The sequence below is a fragment of the Tasmannia lanceolata genome, unplaced genomic scaffold (assembly GCF_043159265.1).
Source record: "Tasmannia lanceolata isolate RefF3 unplaced genomic scaffold, GAP_Taslan_0.1 ptg000011l, whole genome shotgun sequence".
In the NCBI taxonomy this organism is placed as follows: Eukaryota; Viridiplantae; Streptophyta; class Magnoliopsida; order Canellales; family Winteraceae; genus Tasmannia; species Tasmannia lanceolata.
In genome coordinates, this window is record NW_027518688.1 from 1,372,774 (window position 1) to 1,378,226 (window position 5,453).

The 5,453-nt window shown below is 38.3% G+C and overlaps 1 long non-coding RNA gene across 1 annotated transcript; it reads left to right on the forward strand.

Moving 5' to 3' along the window:
* Positions 1-2,671: 2,671 nt before the first annotated feature.
* On the forward strand, positions 2,672-4,624 carry LOC143886108 (uncharacterized). The gene is made up of 3 exons (XR_013253679.1): positions 2,672-4,000; positions 4,092-4,178; positions 4,390-4,624. It is a non-coding gene; the product is annotated as an uncharacterized LOC143886108 (long non-coding RNA).
* Positions 4,625-5,453: the final 829 nt, after the last annotated feature.

Here is a 5,453-nt window from a genome sequence, read left to right on the forward strand (position 1 = left end):
TCCCATTCCTTTGCTATAAATGGTTCAATGAGGGGGAGTAAGGGAGGAGAACTCATTTCTCTTCTATCATGTGTTCTAACAAAGTTGCCATGTGGGGTTGAAAAGAAAAAAAAAAAGAAGAAAAAGAAACAAGAAAAGAAGAAAAAGAAACAAAAAAAGAAGGAAAAAGAGAAAGAAAGCGGAAGCGATCGCACGGAGGCGGGATTTTCGAGTTTTTCGGCTCTCGGATTCGGCGAGGATTTCGATCACAGGTAGGTACACCGTTCTCGGAATCTTTTTAGAATTATTTGGTATATTTTCGGATTTTTGCATGATTTTTAACAAAGAAAACTAAACGATATACTAACCAGATTCCAAAAATAATGAAATTTCGTGGGAAAATAATATGATAATGATATATTCTACCATGAATTTGTGAGAATTTTTGGATTTTGTTTGGTATATAATTTTATGCTTTCTTTGAAAACCAGCAGATTTTGGGGGAATTTTTACTGACATCAGATCACAAAGAAAATTCTTAAAATTTTTACAGTAGTCTTATATTTCATATTTCTTGCTTCTATAAAAGTTTCAATTACTTTAGATCTGGGTTTACATGGGATGTAGTGTTAATTCATAATCTGGTCTAACAATTGAAAAATCCGAAACTGATAGTAAATAGTTTTCTAAATTCATGAAAATCTCACAGCATGCTACTTTCACTTATATCTTACTAATGTAGAAATTTCATGGAATTTAGATTTCTATTTCTAGTAGTTTCTGTGTTATTTTTGCAATCTGGTCAATTAATTGTTAAATCAAAATTAAATATGAGCTTAATGTAAAAATCTGTAAAAATCTTCCAGCAAGCTACATCTCATCATATCTTGCTGCTGTATAAGTTTCAACTCATTTCGAATTCGTTTGCAACAATTTCACTTGTAAAATCACTCATATGCTTAAAATTGATAAAATTCATTGAAAATCCGAAATTAATTGAAAATCACCTGAAAATCTCTAAAGAACCTTAAATCTCTGTCATATATTAAATCCTTAATCCATTGAAACAGAAATCTTAGGATCTTTAGATTTCCCTGGAAAAATGGCCAATGCATCCATAATCGTATCCCAATTGCAACCGATCTTTGACAATTTGAATACTTAAGCTATAGCACGTTGTTGGCTCCGAGGTTCACTGTCCACGGAAATCCTGAGATATGCCAGGCAATAAGATGCTATAACCTAAGTATTAAATTGCGCAAGGAAAGAGCGCACGATTCCCTTCCTTGGATGCTATCCTGGGCCGAAACTGGTGAACCCTAGAACCATTGGTAATCCTTGAATGTCCAAAAACTGAAAATCCTTGAAATCTAAAATTCATTAACCTCGAGAATTTAAATCGATTTGTCTTGTGTCTCTCGGAACCATTGGATTATGGTTTCCGTCTTAAGAACCATTAGAGCCCACTTTAGGAACACTGGTGTCGTGTCGTGTCCTAAGTTTTAGGGAGTCCTAGAGTTAGGAGTCCAGCCTCATCACGGACGTTTGCTATGTATAGCAACCGTGCCATAGGTCTAGTTACACTAGTCACCCGATCTTTCCCTAGGACAAGCCTAGTAAACTAGGATGTAGGCTAACCTGCATTAGTCTAAGGGACAACTTGCATTTAGATAAGAATCATATAGCATCTTCGATGAAATCCTAAGATAATAAAATCCTCAACTTGAATTAAATAACTTCTCCTAAAACTGTTGAAACAGTCAATCCCGTCTAGGTCGGTGTCTTAGTTGAGTTAGGCATATGTAACTTAGCTTAGGTGCACCGAACTACGTCGACTCTGATCCCAGTGAGGCTTGGGTACGTAGGCAGCTTGGATGTCTGATGGCATACCACCCGCGAGTCGGCACCACAAACAAATTGTGGTGTTTTGTATATTAATTTTCTTGTAAATGCTTAATCAAATCACTTAGGACTTTCCATGAAATTAGAATTTTAGGAGAACTTTCACTTAGATTGAATCCAGACAAATTAATAAATCAAGATACACATTTAGGATTCACATTGAAATTAGATCATAGGATGCATGTCACTTAGTTCGCACATTAACATAGAGTTGAATGAGCCATTTAAAATAAATTTAAAAGAGTTAGCTTTTGGAATCGAAGACCGATTATCGGGCAAGGATGGTGCATGTGGTGGATAACTCCCCATACCTTCCATTCTCGTAACCAGGTAGCGAGTCTAGATTTCTGGTTAATTACGGGTCCTAGATCCCACATCTAGGTGGCGACTCTGTCAGTCTCTTTCGTGTGGAATTCGGATTGCCTTAGTGATCCCAAGTTCACATAAAAGACGAATTACAATCAACAATTAAAAACACACGCCAATCGCGTGGATACGAGAGACCAAGAGAGAGAGAGCGGCGGCTCGCGCCCCACACCCCTCTCGCGGGATCAGGGTACCACAGAAGCATGCCTTACGTTTAGTGATGTGATCATATTTGACATGACTTATAAAACGAACAGGTTTAAAATGCCGTTTGCACCGTTCACTGGAGTTAGCCATCACAGGCAGTTGACTTTATTTGGATGTGTACTTCTTGCCGACGAGACAGAGGAGACTTTCACCTGGTTATTTGAGCAATGGCTCACGTGTATGTTTGATAAAGCTCCAGGTGCTATAATAACTGATATGGATGGGCTATGCGAAATGCAATTAGAAAAGTGTTTCCACATACCAGGCATCGGTTTTGTTCGTGGCACATAAAGAAGCATCTCCTTGAGCATGTTGCGAACATGAGAGATGCCGACAGTGAGTTCTACAAGGATTACAATCACTGGTTTTACAGGAGGGAAATAGAGGAATCTGAGACCGAATGGAAAACTTTGGTTGGTAAATATGATATTGATGAAAGTCATTGGTTAGGAAAAATGTGGGATCTCCTTGAGCATTGGTTCCCCGCCTATTGGAGAGACACATTCACAGCAGGAATGACATCTAGTCAACGGAGTGAAAGCATAAATTCTTTCTTTGATGGTTATGTTAACCAGAACACCTCCTTAGTTGAATTCTTGGGTCAATACGATAAGGCACTAGTTGAGCGGCGTAAAGCCGAATCCGAAGAAGATTTTAAGTCGACAAATACAATTGCCAAAATGAACACAACCAGCCCATTGGAACTAAAGGCTGGGGAATTCTATACGAAGAAGATGTTCACCATATTCCAAGATGAGATGATGGGTAATTTTGCCTCATGGAAAGACAAGTTGGGAAAGAACGGTAATGTTGTGGAATACAGTGTAGGAATTAGGACAGATGACAAGAAGAAATACTTCAGGGTTCTGTTTGACAGTTCTAACGATGTAACTGCGACATGTCAATGTGCTAAGTTTGAGAGGGAAGGAATATTATGCAGACATATCCTTCACGTTATGGATAGAAAGCAAGTACCTACTATCCCCAAACACTATTTATTAAAGAGATGGTCAATTGATGCAAGGTATCGAGCTGGGGCCACAACATCTGTAACCCAAGGAGATACTATTGGTGTGAATGGACTGAAGAGGTAGTGTCTAATGTCAACATGGCAGCAATTGATTGAAAAAGTTGGTAATGACGAGATTCTCTTCAAGAAGATGACTGATTTTTGTACGGAGCTTGCTGCAGAAGTTGAAAAGAAGGAGAAGGAGATTGTCTCTCCGCAGACTGACTTGGCAACATTTGATAGCCAACTGCAGTCAAACATTGGTCTCAGTCAAATACCTGAGTCAAACATTGGTCCCAGTCAAATACCTGAGTCAAACATTGGTTCCAGTCAAATACCTCAGTCAAACATTGATTCCAGTCAAATACCTGAGTTTACAATTCGTGACCCGAAGTTGTAAGGACGAAGGGCAGGCCCAAGCGTGCAACACGTCATGTATCTAGCATAGAGGCTGCTCAAGCAAACAAAAAACAACGCCAGTGCTCAAGATGTGGGGGATATGGACATTACAAAACAAGCTGTCAAAAGAGGACTAAGGTTTGGAAACGTTATTATTGCTCTTGTCATTTTATTATGCTCCGCTTTTTTTCTTATTGATTTAAATCTCTATTATTGTGCTTGCTAATAGGTGCCTGCAAATCAGCAGCAAAATGCCGATAACCAAGATGGAAATGAGTAAGATAAAGAGAGTTAGACACTTGCTTTCTAGATGAAGGTGCCATTTCTCACTGCCCATTTTCACTATTTGTTACATAAGTTTAAATCACGAGTCCTTGGATTATGGGTGTTTTTCTCATTGCCCATTGTCATTTAAAAATTTTTACATCATTTACAAGAAATTTTAAATCGTCATTTAAAACAAAAACATCATTTAGAAGGTGCCATTTCTCACTGCCCATTGTCACTAACTTGGTGTTTTTTTGTAGACCCACTATCGATCGTTTATTTGGTGTGATCAATATCAGCTGTACCTGCATTTGCTGCATGTTGGGCTTCATTCTGATTATGGCAGCTGTGATTCTTTGGTTTTTGAAGCTGTAATATCGGATGGTAGGCATTGCTGGGATGTTATTTTGCATGTTGACATCACTATGTAGTATTTCTGATGTGTGGTATTTTAGAAAGAAACTATTTTGAATTGTTTATTGGCTATAGAAGATAGGCCCAACCCCATTTGGATGAAACTTTGTTATTGTATGAATGAGAGTTCTATTATATCATATCATTTGGATGAAACCTTGTTACTGCCTGAATGAGTTGAAGAAATGGTGATCTTCCATTTGGTATTCTTGGTTTGGCTTTTAAGTTGAGCTGTCTTTTCCCTTAAAGTTCACTTCTCCCACCTATGAGACAGGTACAGAAGCCATCAATCGGCAAATGGGCAGAGACTTCCATTTCTTGTAGACAATCATAGTGTTATTTTTCAAAAGTTCTCATCACCTTGAAGAGGGTGTGAATGCTTCCATCTGACTAGCCTCCTCCAGCTACCTAATCTTTGCAAAATACCTGACCTAGTATGTGGTGCATTTTTGTTGTTCATTGACTTCACGATACATTTTCAACCAGGAAATGGTATATTTGCCCATTTTTCTTCCTTCAGCCTCCCACATGTAGTGTGTGCTGTGGGGCCCATAGGAAAAAAGGGGGCATATATTTTACTTCCCAATAAAAAAATACTCACTTCCTCATATGAAAAGGTTACATGTTTGGCAACCATGAAAAATATTCCATCGAATATTAGTGGGGCCAGTTGCAAGAAATGGGCGGACCTGACGATACTTAGATCGGGCAAAAAGTGACCCGGACCCGTTTCAAATTGACCCGCGGGTGCCCGTAGAGAATTACGAGAATTACAAAAGTTTTATTTTAGACCTTTTTTTCTCGTGATTGTCATACTTTTCTAATTTTCTTTGTAGTTTTTTTTGGTAATTGTCATATTTTAACACATTCTTTTGGTAATTTTTCTACTTTGCTTCCCTTTTTCCGTAAT